The sequence below is a fragment of the Dipodomys ordii genome, unplaced genomic scaffold (genome assembly GCF_000151885.1).
Source record: "Dipodomys ordii isolate 6190 unplaced genomic scaffold, Dord_2.0 Scaffold13, whole genome shotgun sequence".
Classification (NCBI taxonomy): Eukaryota; Metazoa; Chordata; class Mammalia; order Rodentia; family Heteromyidae; genus Dipodomys; species Dipodomys ordii.
In genome coordinates, this window is record NW_012267229.1 from 17,050,264 (window position 1) to 17,065,828 (window position 15,565).

Here is a 15,565-nt window from a genome sequence, read left to right on the forward strand (position 1 = left end):
AAAAAGCCAGAAGTGGCGCTGTGGCTCAAGTGGTAGAGTACTAGCCTTGAGCTGAAGAGCTGAGGGACAGAGCCCAGGCCCAGAGTTCAGGCCCCACAACTGGACCTCCCCCGCCCCCCCCCCCGAAAAAAAATTATCTATCTTCTAGGAGTGGGTAGGATGGGCCAGGTGCAGGCACTCACGCTTATAATCTTAGCTACTCAGGAGGCTAAGATCAGGACTAAGGACTAAAGTATCATGCCAGTAAGGGCAAAAATTCGTAAGACCTCATAGCAACAGAAAAAGGTAGATGTGGTAGTTCACATCAGTCATCCCAGTTATGATGACAAGCATAAATAAGGGGACTGCAGTCCAAAGAGCAAGACTATCTCAAAAAAGGAAAAATAACTAGAGCAAATATGACTGGAGATGTGGCTCAAGCAGCAGAGCATATGCTTAGCAAGCACAAAGCCCTGAGTTCAAAACCCCAGTCAAAGGGTTAAGGGGAGAGAAATTGTGGCAGAAGAGGTGAGGAGACAAATTATTTTTTTTTTCCAGTAAGAGAATTTTTTATTCTGAAATTTCTTTGTCCTCCTGGACTATAAGTTGAAACCAGAAAGCAACTGACACGGCAGTTAGTGAATAAGCTCCCCTCTACTATTAAAATGCTAAGTTACAAGGAGGTAACAGCTGCCATTTTGAGTCTTTAATTCCCATTTCTTACATGGGGAGCAGGAAATGTTTCTCTTTGGCTCTATTTTAACCTGTTATGCTAAAATAAATCCTGATAAAACTTTCACTTTGTAAGACTCCTTTTTTTTTTTTTGCTAGTCCTGAGGCTTGAATACAGGGCCTGGGCACTCTCCCTGAGCTTCTTTTGCTCAAGGATAGCACTCTACCACCTGAACCACAGCTCCAGTTCTGTTTTTTTCTGTGTAAGTGGTACTGAGGAATTGAACCCAGGGCTTCATGCATGCTAGACAAGCACTCTACCATTGAGCCACCTTCCCAGCCCCAAGACTCCTTTTTGTGACACCTTGAAATGTTTTTCAAGTACAAATCTCAGGGACCTCTGATTTTGTGTGGAAAATGGGAAGCTGCCAAAAACCCTGGTGACAAGATGACAGCGATCCAATAAAATAACAGAATTTAAAGGAGAAGCAATTACTTCCAATTGGCAGAAATTAAGAAAAGATTCATAAGACATCCTACTGAAAGAAGGTTATGTTCTAAAAACCCAGTGTAAGCTAAGAATCTTTTAAGTCAAAACACATTTAACCCACCTACCTAGCAAACATCATAGCTTAGCAGTTCAATCAATGTGGAATATCAATTACTGACCCTCATTATCACATTGCTGCCTAGAAGCTGTGGCTTGCTACCTCAGCACAGCATGTTAAGATATAGATTTTATATCACCAGCCCAGAAAAAGATCAAAATTCAAAAGTGAGAGAGGATAGCTCAGTGGTAGTGTGCTTGTCTAGGTGCACAAGGCCCTTGGGTCAAACCCCAGCACTTAAATAGAAAAAGACAAAACTGGTATTTACTTATTTTGTGCTTATTAACCACATTTCAAGCTGTGGCTACTTTTCATTTAGACTTTATTAGTTGTCAGTTTTTAAGGTGTCAATCTCAAAAGGTTTTCCCATTATAAAAGCAATACATGCTCATTTAGAAAGTTTAACAATAATAGTAGTGAAAATATATTTCATTTTATTCATAGTTCTTCCTTCAAAAGACAGCCATTTTACTAGTACTCAGAATGCAGAGACAAGTGAATGGTGAATTCAAGGCCTGCCTGGGCTCCACAGCAAAATTCTCTCTTAAAACTAAAGACCGTCATGTTAGTCTATTTCTAGAAACTGCTTTTCCAACCCACCATCTTTATTCCCTAAAAAGCAGGACAAACCTTATCGTGGGTAGGCCTGCCAAGGAGCCTCAGGGTCAGAAAAAGCCTAAGGTGTCATGAGGTCCAAAGTGATAATGCTCCCTGCTTTTAAACATGAAGAAAAAAATGTGCCAGCAAGCACTTAAATACAGACACAAATCAAGTAAGAAGGCTGTCCCTATGAGCTGGGTTCAGTGTAGACTAAGGCTGGAATGCTGGGTAGGAGAGCATGCTGCTCCTTAAGAATCAGCAGCAAGATAGTGTACATTCCCCTTCCACATATTAGGAGTGCCTTCTTTAGGAGACACATTTTTCTTTCCTTTAGCTCTCACCATCTTGCACCTTTGCCAATGAAAACTAGGATTGTATGATCCTTCAACTGCACAGACGGCTTCCCTCCTGGGGCTCTGCAGCCTGCAGTTCTAGCATCTGTACAAATGGTATCAATGCCAGCTTTCATCCTGGCACAAAGGGTTATTAGTATTTTCAAAAGGCTAGTTAGGACTTTGTAAACAACAGTAGACAAAATGTTTACCTCTGTCTTAGTCTCAGGGGGAAGAGGGAGGGCTGACAATAAAACTCAGCCATCCTTAAACTGAGACAAAGGGAAAACGGTGGGCACTAACTGTGCCAGGAATCCCCATAAGCACCTTATGTTAATCCTTACAACAATCTAGAAGTAAGATATCTTTATTTTTTACTTGATAAATGAGAAACTCGATCAGAGAAGTTAAGCTTTCTAAAAATTCTACCCGAAGGAGATAAAGCAAGAACCTGAAACCTTCTGCTTTCCCTGCTGTGCCTTGTGTCTGTGCTAGGCTCCACCTGCTGGTTAAGGGAACCTGGGCAAGTTCCTTCCTCTCCACCCACACTACTGCACCCCTGAGGCGAAGGCATCCTAGACATACCAACAATGAGTCAGCCCTTAGAAATGGAGCTTTGAGTCAGCACCGCAGGGTAAGAACCCTCACTCTTTCCACAGTTAGCTAAGGGCAAGGTGAACACGGAATGCTTAGAGAAAACGGAAATGAAATCCAGCTGTTCCTTGATAACCAGTTAAGGAAGCAAGAGATAATTCTTGCTTGTTAAGCAGTGTTCTGCAAACATTAATGTACAATCTTCTGGGGCTCTTATCAGCTTTGAGTGGTAACAGTCTACAAATAATCTTATCACTAAGTGTAAGCATTATGCCCACCTTTGGTCTTCAGCTCCACACAGACCTGAGCTCCTCCCAGCCCTGCAGTTCCTGCAAGACAGCTGGCTCCTCCCTCTCTCTACCCAGACCCACCTGAGCTCCCATCTACCTCACTTCCTACCCCTAGACCCTGCTGCTACCTAGGTAGTGAAGGGTGCCATGTGAGCTCCCTCTCCGGGGGGAAATACGTCTCCTCTAATAAACCTAATGACAACCTTTCTCCTGTGCCTGCCTGCCTCCTTCGTGGTCCCCTGGGATGGATGTGATGGATCCTTTCACTAAAGGAGTGGAGATCATCTGAAATGATCTGAAAAGTTTGATCATTAGCAATCATCTTTTTGTTTCTTGGTTGATTTGAGACAGGGACTGCTGTGTAGCTCAAGCTACATAGTGCTGTACCACCATGCCTGAGTAACAATTATCTTTAACAGAGATAGGATAGAGAATGACTATCAGTTTTCATCCTACGTGGGAGACAGAAATCAAGAGGATCATGATTTAAGGCCAGCCAAGGAAAAAAAGAAAAAGGAAAAACAAAGTAGCAAGATCTCATTTCAACTAATAAGCCAGGTGTGATGATCTGTGACTGTAATCCCATCTATACGGGAGGCCATAAATAGGATCACAGTTTGAGATCAGTTCCAGGCAAAAGCTCAAGAAAAAACTGGTGGCTCCCACCTATAATCCTAGCTACTCAGGAGCCAGAAGAGACCTGTGGGTTAAGGTTTGAAGCCAGCCCAAACAGAAATATACTCGAGACTCTTATTTCCAATTAATCAGGGGGAAAAAAAAAGCTGGTTGGAGGTTTGGTAGAGTGCCCGCTTTGAATATAAAAGCCAAATGAGACATGAGGCCCTGAGTTCAAACCCTAGTACTGGCACAAAATAAAATAAAATAACATGCAAAAAAGGGTTGGGGTCATGGTTCAAGTGATATAGCACATGCCATTTGAGACCTAGAATTCAAAACTCCAGTTCAGCCCCTCTCCATTAAAAAAAAAGAAGAAAAGAAAAGAAAGCCGGGCACTGGTATTCAGGAGGCTGAGGATCATGGTTCAAAGCAAGCCCAGGCAGGAAAGTCCCTGAGACTCTTATCTTCAATTAACCACCAGAAAACCACCAAAAGTGGCACTGTGGCTCAAGTGGTATACAGCTTGCCTTGAGCTGAAGAGCTGAGGGACAGCTCCCAAGCCCAGAGTTCAAGTCCCATAACAAAAAGAAAAGAAAAAAGAGCAAGATGATGCGATTTAAAAAAGACAGCAAGCTTTGGGCTCTGCTGGCTCATACCTGGAATCCTAGCTACTCAGGAAGTTGAGATCTAAAGATCTCAGTTCAAAGCCAGCCAGGGCAGGAAAGTCTGTGAGACTCTTACCTCCAATTACAGAAAACTGGTACTGTGGCTCTAAGTGGCAGAGTGCTAGCCTTGAGCACAAATGCTCAGGGACAGTGTCCAAGTCTGAGTTCAAGCCCCATGATCAAAAAAAAAAGGTCATTTGAGCCAAAAATTGAAGAAAGACTTGAGCACAGATAGAAGTGTGACTAACTGACTGAAATCTGTACGTCATGACCAAACCATACATCCGAGGATTCACTGCAAGCCCTGGGCTTTTCTGAATAACAAATACCAAAAAGAGATGGGAAGGGCAGCAGAACCAGTAAGGAGACAAATTACAAGTGAATACAGACACTGAAGGAAACATGTCTTTCAAGGAAACCCAGGTCAAAAAGATTTGCACAGTATAGGGGAAAGACTGTCAAATGCTAAAAGGAAGAATGAGCTTGAAGACTAAGGAAGATCCTATTAACTTGACAGTGAAAGTCAAAGGCAATTAATACCCAGGAAAAATGAAGTCCCATTTTCCATGCTGAAAAACCTATTGACAATATAGTCCCTTTCAAGAAATAAAGAAACTGACATCTCTGAACTGAAGTGCCAGGAAAAAAAAAAGTTCCTAAACAAGACACCATTGTTCTTTGACACAGAGGGTCAGAATTCGAAAGGCCTTTAAAGACCAGTGACTTTTAAGTTTTGTACTAAATCTCTGAAATGGACAACAGGAAAAAGTATGGAGCATTTAGTGAAGTGATGGCAAAACTACCAAGTCTCTACAGAGCACAGTTTAAAGTCTACTGATCCACGGCTGGGAGTAAACTCAGTGGTAGAGTTCTTGTTTAGCATACATGAGGCCTTGGGTTCAAGCCCCAGCACCATAAAAAGTTAAATGAAGTCTAATGATACAGAATGAAAGACTCTTCAGTAAATAGCTACTCAAAGGAGATGCACAGATTCTTCCTGTCATGGAAAATATATAAAAAATGGACTCTAGTAACACTAAGGACCATTGGTCTATAGTATCACCATCATCCTCAGATGAGGAATGAGACAGAAAAAATTTAAGTGATTTTCCTAAATTCACATACCAGTGGAATGCAAGGCTAAGACTAGCATCTTGCCTCCTTCTAGAACACCAGGCTAGATTCCATACTTTCATCTATCTTCATCTATAAGAACAATTATCTGATGACTTGGCTCTTAAGTTTGGTCAGTTAAAACTTGAATTAACCTTAATCATAAAACTGCTGACCTAAGCATCCCTTCAAGTGTTTAGAGTAATGGATGTTGGTTTCACTGCTGCCTCCTCGGGCCTTAGGAAAGCAAAGATCTCAGGAGACTCACCAGCCAACCAGATAAACAAACCACCTACCTCCATGGAAGAAACCGCTTTAAAATACAGCTCATTGAGATTTTCACTACAGAAAAGAAAACCTGGGTACCTGAAGAAATACTCTCAGCGATGCTACCACCTACATACATAGGCAAAAATTGGGGGAGCAGTCAAAGACAGCTACTGAGAAATGCTTATAGATCCTCATTCTAATAGGGTAAACCCCTGCAATATACAACATGCCCACATCCTGTCGTGTCACCCTTGAAGTCTGGTAGCATTTACTATGGGAGATTTGCAGACTGCCAAATTGGAAACCTGAGTCTACCCTTCATATTTATTTTATTCATTCCAGAGTTCCTTCAAGATAACCACTAGAACAAAGGTCTCATCAAGGGGCCTTTCTCCTTCTTCTGTCAGCTATGGGGCTTGAGCTCTAGGCCTGTGTGCTGTCCCTGGGTGCTCTTCAGCTCAATGTTAATGCTCTACCACTTGAGCCACAGAGCCACTTCCAGTTTTTGAGTGGTTAACTGAAGATAGAGAGTCTCACAGGGACTTTCCTGCCAGAGCTGGCTTTGAACCATGATCCTCATATCTCAGCCTCCTGAGTAGCTAAGAGGATTACAGGCATGAGCCACAAACACCCAGCTTCATGGGGCCTTAAAAAAAAAGCTATTAGCCGGGCGCTGGTGGCTCACGCCTGTAATCCTAGCTACTCAGGAGGCTGAGATCTGAGGATCACGGTTCAAAGCCAGCCCGGGCAGGAGAGACCGTAAGACTCCTATCTCCAATAAACTACCAGAAAACCAGAAGTGGCACTGTAGTTCAAGTGGTAGAGTGCTAGCCTTGAGCTGAAGAGCTAAGGGACAGCGCCCAGGCCCAGAGTTCAAGCCCCACGACCAACAACAACAACAACAAAAAAAGCTATTTACAATTTTCAAAGGAGTTTAAATTCAGCATGTCAGTTTATGAGTACAGTGCATCTTTTTTTTTTTTTTGGGTCCGGTCGTGGGGCCTGAACTCTGGGCCTGGGCGCTATCCCTCAGCTCTTCAGCTCAAGGCTAGCACTCTACCACTTGAGCCACAGCGCCACTCCGGTTTTTTTCTTTTTGCTTATGTGGTGTTGAGGAATCGAACCCAGGGCCTCAGGCATGCAAGGCAAGCGCTCTACCACTGAGCCACCTTCCCAGCCCCATGAGTACAGTGCATCTTGATCAATGTCACTCCCCTATTTATCCCAATCCCAACCATCAAGGGCCTTTCTGTTAATTCCAGAAATCCAAACAGCAGAATGAAGCTCTCTACCACAGGAATCATACTAAAGTCACTCTAGCTGCAGGATCTCAACTTTCTGCCCTGTACTCCTGTAGAATGTAGTTTGGGGCACTAAGGAAAGCCACTGCTGGCAAGGTCCTAGCCCTGGACAGACTCCAGATTTCCACTGGTTGTAAGGCAGAACCCCTGAATACAATTTGTTCCTTACTATAGTATGAATAACTCAAGGACAAACAAGAACCCTAAAACACAGTAATTAATATCCCTACTAATCAAATTTATTGAGTGCACTTACACTATGTCAGTTACCATGATAAGCACTTTATCCATTTATTGTTTCATTTTACTTTCCAGTACACTTATACAATGACTTAAAAGAAGCAATGTCTTTCAAAGGTGAAGAATAACAGGAGGGATCCTGTCCTCGGAGCTTTCAGATCGCAGGAGTAAAGAGACAACCTGATCTCTTTTTGCTCTCTCAAATGTTAACCATTTAATGTACAATGGCTTTGAAGCTTAGATCTCACAATATTTTTTTCTTCAGTCTGTATACAATAGAATTTGAGACCCCTTTTGAGATTTCACAATTTTTAAAAGCATTCAATTTTTTCTTGCTTTTTTTCTTTGGGTGCTAGGATTAAAAACAGAGCTTCAAGCATTCTAGGCAAGGGCTTTACCACTGAGTTATAACTACTAGCTTCATTCAACTCTTAACCATGTAGAAACCCTGTAACAACAAAAAGTTTCATCTCTAATAAACCATTTTGAAAGTGTATTTTATTTCTGGAAAGCTGACCAAACAATTATGAATTATAGGATACACTGACAAGATATTAAAGTTATAATGAGAAATGTGAAGCAAGTTCATACTGTATTTATGACTATATTTACCCTGACTTAATGGATACATGAGTTCATAGGTTATTACATTAACATCTTCCCCCAAAGTGATAGATACGACCTCAAAACTTGGAACAGCATATTCTTTGAAAAGACACTATGCCAGGTTCCTGTGGCATGCTATAATTCTACCTACTTAGAAGGCTGACACCTGAGAGTCATTCATGGCTTGAAGCTATCTTGGGCAAGAAAGTCCATGAGACTCTTAACACAGTTAACCACCAAAAAGCCACAAGTGGAGCTGTGGCTCAAGTGACACAGTGCCCAGGCCCTGAGTTCAAATCCTAGAACTTGGGCCTAAATAAATCATTATAGACCTTAATAAATAACAAAATAGAAAGAATGGCTGAATCAGGAATTTGGTCATTAGGGGAGGGGTGGTACTGAGCTGTGAAAATGGCCTCTTAGGTGGGCACTCTATCTATAAGCCATGCCTCCAGCTCTACAATTTATTATCGATCAATTGATAAACACAGATGATAGTCATGGCATTTCCAACTGGTGCAGGGATTAGTCAAATGCTGAGGAAACCACCCTTCTAATTAGGAAATTAATCATTGACTACATTAAATCTCTGGGGAAGATAGAAAATCACAACTCCACCCAAAAAGTGGGGGAGAGCGGGGCACTGGTGGCTCACGCCTGTAATCCTAGCTAGGCCGTGAGACTTTTTTTTTTTTTTTTTTGGTCAGTCATGGGGCTTGACCTCTGGGCCTGGGTGCTATCCCCCAGCTCTTCAGCTCAAGGCGAGTGCCACTTCCGGTTTTCTGAGTGGTTTATTGAAGATAAGAGTCTCATGGATTTTCCTGCGTAGGCTGGCTTTGAACCACGATCCTCAGATCTCAGCCTCCTGAGTAGCTAGGATTACAGGTGTGAGCCACTGGCACCCCTGTGAGACTCTTACCTCTAATAAACCACTAAGAAACCAGAAATGGTGCTGTGACTTAAGTAATAGAGTACTCGCCTTGAGCTGAAGAGCGCAGGGACAGCATCCAAGCCCAGAGTTCAAGCCCCATGACCCACAAAAAAAAAAAAAAAGGAAGGGGGGGGGGAGAAAACAGCTCCATATTACACATTCTCCTCATATCCAGGGAAAACTCAGGTTCCATATCATACAGGTATACAACATAGCCTGCATGGTATTATAATTAGTGATAACAAGAAATTCAACTCAATATACAAAGAAGTTTTACAGTTATCCCTCGCTATATCGGGTTAACTTATTGTGGCTTCACTGTATTGTGTTTTTTTTTTAAATTCATAAACAGTGATCCCATATCTATTGCAGAAGTTACATTCCAGAGACCCCTGTGATAGGTGAAAATCTATAAAGCAGCAATAAGTGAACCACAATATAACAAGGGATGACTAATGCTTCTACTTTGTGGATTTTAACCTATCACAGGGGTCTCTGGAATGTAACTCCCATGATAGGTGAGGGATCACTGTATTTCCTTCTAAGTGTACCCTTTTAGATATTAAAAACAATTATTTACTTAGGACTGATAAATCAGAGTCAGGAAACATCAGCAACTTGAGGCACTACCCCCTCACTAAAGAGATTAAAAGACTGTAGAGTGTGTGTGTGTGTGTGTGTGTGTGTGTGTGTGTGTGTATGTATGGATGTGGTATTGTGGTAGGGATCAGACCCAGAGCCTTGGATGTACTGAGCATAAACCCTACCATTGAATTATTCCCCTAGCACAAGATCACCCATTTTTGTACAGCATTTAAAACATCTTCCATTTACCAGTTAATTTCACAGAAACAAATGAGAGCAATAGCAAAACACACATACAGACCCTCCTTCTGCCTAGTACTGGTGGCTCACACCTGTAACCCTATTTAGAAACCTGAGATCTGAGGATCACAGTTTGAAGCTGGTCTTAGGCAGGAAAGGCTATGAAACTCTTTTTTTTTTTGGTCTGTCATAGGGTTTGAACTGTGGGCCCTGGAGTTGTCTTTGAGCTCTTCAGCTACTTGAGTCACAGTGCCACTTCTGGTTTTCTGGTGATTAACTGGAGATAAGGTCTCACATACTTTCCTGCCTGGGCTGGCTTTGAACTGTGATCATCAGATCTCAGCCTCCTGAGTAGATAGGATTACCAGAGTGAGCCACCAGTGTCCAGGTTGAAACTCTTATCTCCAATTACCCACCAAAAAAGCTAGAAGTGGAGTTGTAGTTCAAGTGGTAGAACACTAGCCTTGACCAAAAAGCTCAAGACAGTGCCCACGCTTTTGAATTCAAGCCCCAGGACAGATACAAAAAAAATAAAACCCCTGAGTTCAATCCTAGTAAATATGCACACACAAAAGAAGACAGGAAAGGAGGGAGGGAAGAAGGGAAAAAAAGAGGGAGAGAGGAGGAGAGAGAGAGAAGGAAGGGAAGGGGAGGATATATTTAAACTTGGTAAATATACTCATCTTAGGTAAACTTTTGTGTGCTATTGTGGGGGGAATGGTACAAGCTTCAGAACATATGACATTTTTTTTCTGCACCAAACTCAAAATATTGTTAATCTTTGGATTCCAGACTCCTTAACATACCTCTTCATCTTACCTCTCCAGAACTGTCAAATTTGTTCCCCCAGAATCTCACATTTGGTCTCTTCTTCTTCTTTTTTTTTTTTTTTTGTTGGTCATAGGACTTGAACTCTGGGCCTGGATGCTGTCCCTCAGCTCTTCAGCTCAAAGTTAGTGCTCTACCACTTGAGACACAGCACCAGTTTTTTCTATTTATGTGGTGTTGAGGAATCCAACCCAGGGCCTCATGCATATAAGGTAGGCACTCTACCACTGAGCCACCTTCCCAGCCCATGGCCTTTTCTTCTTAACTGTTGTTACTTCCTGCCTGGATTTGCTCATTATTTACGAAGTGCCTATTATCAGCCAAGCAGAGCTGGGCCCTGCTCCTAGATCTTAGGAAGCTCAAACGGTACAAACTAGAGCAATTATCTACTGATCTAGATTGCCAAATTTAAAGCTTTAGCAAAGGCTTCATATTTCCAGAAGCTAGCAGCATCTGGCATAGAGTAGATACTAAAAATGTGCGTTGCATGACTAACTTTAGAAAGCTTTTTTTAATCCATCAGTATGTATCTTCGTTTTCTTTCCATTTGAATACAAAACCAATATATGCACAATGCAAAAATAGCATAGGAAAATATAAGGTAACACTAATTTCCCCATCCTCTAAATCCCAGTTCCTTATGTCTCTACTATTATTGTTTGCTATGTACTTTTCCAGAACTGTCCCCCGCTAGTGTACAACACACACACACACACACACACACACACACACACCCTACCTACCTTTTGGAACAAGTTCTTTGATAATTTCTGATTGTAGCTTTTCAACCTTCTAATCTAGTGTTTCTCAAAGTATGTCATTTGGACTAGTAGCATCATCATCATTTAGGATACTCTTAGAACTTCAAATTCTCAGGCCCCACTCAAGACTTCCTGAATCATAAACTCCAGAGGTAGGCTCAGCAGTACAGGTGCTAATACACTTGTCTGAGTGACTGATGCACAGTAAAGGTTGAGAGCTGCCACTCTACTAGCCAATTCTTACCATCCCTAAACATGGCAGACACTATTATCTTGTCTCATTTTTATCATCCCTGCTTCAAAATGTTTTCCTCATCCTTTTGACTTTGACCTTATCAGTCTGTCAAACCTTGAAGGTCCTAACCCTTCTCCAAAATGGTCTTTCTACCACAACACATTCTATTAACTCCGTTTGAGCCTTTTCCCCCAACTCCCATGACAAATCTAAGCTCTCTACCAATTTACAATATACATTAGCAGATAGTTCTTTAATCTTCCTCAACAGATAAGCTCCCTGACCACATAAATTATATACATTTTTAATCTTTTCCCTCACCTCTGATTTAAGAACATAAGTAGAATTTTAACAGGGTTGCTGGTTAATGTCTTTAAAGATGAATTCACCAAAAAAAAAAGAGAGGAAAAACTGGTAAACTTTATTTATTCATTTTACAGTGCTAGTGATCAAACCTTAAGCATGCTACTCATGCCTTCTCCCACTGAGTTACACACCCAACCCTGACAAATCATTAATGGATAAAAAGTCTGCAACTTCAAGCTGTAGTCCTAGTTCTATGACCTTGGATGAGTTCACTTCACAGGATGATGTCTATAAAAGTGATAGGGTTAGACTCAGTGCTTGTTTTCAACTTGAATAAAATATGACTTTATGAAAGGTTCCATGTTGGAATATTTTATTCCATTATAGTCTCATATTGCTTTGTTTATAATCTAACAGGGAAATTTTTAGACTTGAACTATAGTATGGTGTTTCTAAATTAGTTAAACTGTTTCAACAGGAAACATGCTTTATTCAACTGTGAATCTTCCTCCACGCTCACACATATCAGTTCCATATATCTGCAGAATATTATTTGGAAAAACTGTTTAAGAAGCTTCATTTATATAGAGAAATTGCCCATATCTACTGCCTCCTTTTGAATATTCATTGAATATTTACTGGTATACAGTAAAAACTAGAATAACTCTGCTATCACCATGGCTAGTTTCCCCACATAGGAAAAAAAAATTTAAAAAAATAAAAAGTATGTCATAAGCACTTAAGGATAGACTATAAAATTGTATTCCTCAGCCCTCCCTACTGCAACATCTCCAATGCTGGGGATGAATTAACCTCTTGAGCAAGATACTTAAATGTAACTTTTCATAAACAACAGGGTAGACTGGTCTTTGAACTGAATGGTGGTTTGATCAGATATTAAGTCTAAAAGGACTGAGGCAAAGAGAAATGGGAAGGTGAGAGGATGAAAAAGAAAGGCAGCAAGAATATTGCCCTTTGAGTAATGAAAGAAGCAGTGGAAATTCACTGAGTCTACTAAGAGCCAGGCATTTGGGATTGCAAAGATGGCCCCTGAACCCAAAAGACTATGGGTAAGACAGAGGCCTCTACCCTGTTTTATTCTAATTGGGAAAAGCAAACAGGGAAGGCTTCACAGAGGATGAAATTTAGTGGGCCTTTTAAGTGCAGAGGAGGATTTGCGAAGGGTAAAAAGGCAGTTTGAGCTAGTTAGTTCCTTGGCAAAACACACATATTTTTTAGAGCTGTTCCTTTGGGACTCCAAATCAAAAGAAGCTTCTTAGATTTAGCACCACTGGGTTAAGGCCCTTTCTCTTTTTACTTAAACACTGAAACGTTCAAGACTAGAACTGGAGCAGAGCCAGCAAGCCCCCAAATGAGGTGAAAGATGGCTAAATCAGCTCTGTCACCTCCAAGTCCAGCCAGCCCAGCCAGCCTGGTCCTGCTCTCCAGGCAACAACTAGGAAAGAAGACTAATAATAACCCTCTGGGGGACAGCTTGGGAGGGAAATGTGGATGCAGGCAGGCAAGGCTTCCCTCTCCAGTCCTCTAGCCTACCTATGATAAGGAGGGAAGCTCTGAAGACCAAAGAGGAAGCATTGGATTAAGAAGTGCGAGGATCTTAATAAAATGCTTAACAAGATTTCTGGCACACAAGTGCTGGATGATAGGCAGGCAGCTCTTATTCATACCGCTATGGTCTCACAGTGGCCCCTCAACTGGACTCTGACACGAAGCTGGTCTGTTCGCAGCCCACTTAACAACAATGAAGAGCAACTCCAGAGACAGTAAGTGCATTAAAAACAAAAAAAAACAATTTAAAGGTAGGAGAGCAAATTCTAACTGGCACTATCCTCAGAGCCCAAGCCCCTGAGTTCCAGTTGCTGGCCGTGTCACTTGTCAGCCCCATGACCTTGGGCATGGCGTTTCACCTCTCTACGCCTCAGTTTCCTGCACTCTAAACCGGGTCTACGAAGCTCTTGCCCGACAGAGGGTGCGTGTGGGCTCCGGGGCGGCGCGAGCCCCGGCGCGCTGCGGCCCCTCTTCGCAGCCCCCTCCGCCGAGGGCAGCCAGGGCGGCTGGGGAAGCCCAACCCGAGCCCTGCCGCGCTCCGGGAGCGGGAACGCGGTGAGGCCTGCGGGCGGCCCGTGCCCCAGGGCGCCGGGGTCCGGAGCGAGGCTCCGCCGCGCCGCTGCCGGGCCGCGAGCGGCCGAGGGAGGCTGACTCGGCTTCGGCGGGCGGAGACACGGTACCGAGCCCGGGAGGAGGCTGGCATAGCGGACCCCAGGCCCCGCCACACCACAACCAGGCCAGGAGGTCAGGGACGAGACGCCCCCGAGAGCCACCCCGCGCTGCGCGCCCCCCGTGGCGAGACCCAGGCTCTTACTCACCTGAGGTGCGAAGCCGGTGGTCAGCTCGGTGGCAGCGGCAGCAGCTGAGGCAGCGGCTAGAGGGGCGGGAGGGAAGGTGGGGGGGAGAGGAGGACGGGGCGAGAGACTGAGCGTCCGCGCATGCGCACTGCAGACGCGCGAGCTTCACGCACGCGCATCGCATCCACCCGCCTGAGGAACTACCGAAAAAATGGCGGACAGTATAGGAGGAGCCGGCTACGCCATCTTGGATGTAGTTTTTCTTGCTGCAGGGTTTCCTCCCAGACCTAGAATTGTCGGGAGCCCGGCGACTTCAGTGCTCAGTCTGCACAGCCTCCACCTCTTCCTCTGAGTCACATCCTTAGGAAGCCCCTTCGAAACTTACCCGGTATGCCCACTTTAAGAGGACCGCTGGCCACACGCAAGGTCACGTGGCGCCCACCCAGTGCTCGGCACGTGGGAGGGACTCAGGCACATTTTGAGGAACAGTGATTTGGGACTGGAGTTACGGGATTGAGGGCTCCCACCTCCAAGTCTTTTGTATCAGCTCTATTACAACTGGCAGCCATACTGCTTGCTTGCTTGAGTATAACAAGAGGTGGATTTTTCCACAATGACTTCATATATTAAGTTTAATGACTCAATTTAATATCAAAATGTACAGGACATAACCTCATCCCCTTAGCGCATATTACTTTTTATTTACACTGAGTATCATTGACTAAAGGTTATTATTTTAGGCAAATGAAATAAATACAACCAAGCATCTCAAAAGGCAGAGATAATGTTACTCATTGAGCACAATTTCTGAACCAAATTTGGGTATGGCCCTTTCTTGATACTGAATATCAAATTGATTCATGTTCACCCTCCATTACTATCCACACGTCATTGAATTAAGCTCTCTATACCTGAGTTCCTCATCTAGAGTGACAAAAAACAGAATCTAAGTTTTTTTAAGAGCTAATTGATACTTAGACCTCAATAGGTATTATTTTTTAATATTCCATTCTGTTTAGCTGTCGAAGTCACTGAACATACTTCCTATCCTCATCAAATTCAAACAAAAAAGGTTGAATCACCTTTGGGTAGAGGTGGTTTATCCCCATTTTATAAAGAAACTCAGAAATGCACAGAAATGGAGGAACAGAGGTGAACAAAAAGCAGTGATACTCACTAGATAGACACTGTTGAACATGAACTATACAACTTGTGAGTGGGTATGGGAGGGAAATCTGGGAGAAAGCAAGGGAAGGGGTGACAATGTTCAAAAAGAAATGTACTCTTCATCTGACTTATGTAGCTCCCTTTGAACATCAACTTTATATTAGCAATAATCAAATTTAAAAAAACACTCAGAATAAGAGACTCCCTCTAAACTCTACACTCTGTGTGATACCACTCTGTTTCTGAAATAGTAGGTCA

General features: G+C 43.0%; 1 protein-coding gene across 1 annotated transcript in view; it reads right to left on the reverse strand.

Moving 5' to 3' along the window:
* The window catches only part of Ndrg3 (NDRG family member 3), an 81,669-nt gene extending 67,426 nt beyond the window's left edge, over positions 1-14,243 (reverse strand). The window contains exon 1 of the mRNA XM_013010696.1: positions 14,162-14,243. The gene's annotated coding sequence lies outside the window, so the exon portion shown is untranslated. The remainder of the gene's footprint in view (positions 1-14,161) is intronic.
* Between the last annotated feature and the right edge of the window lie 1,322 nt (positions 14,244-15,565).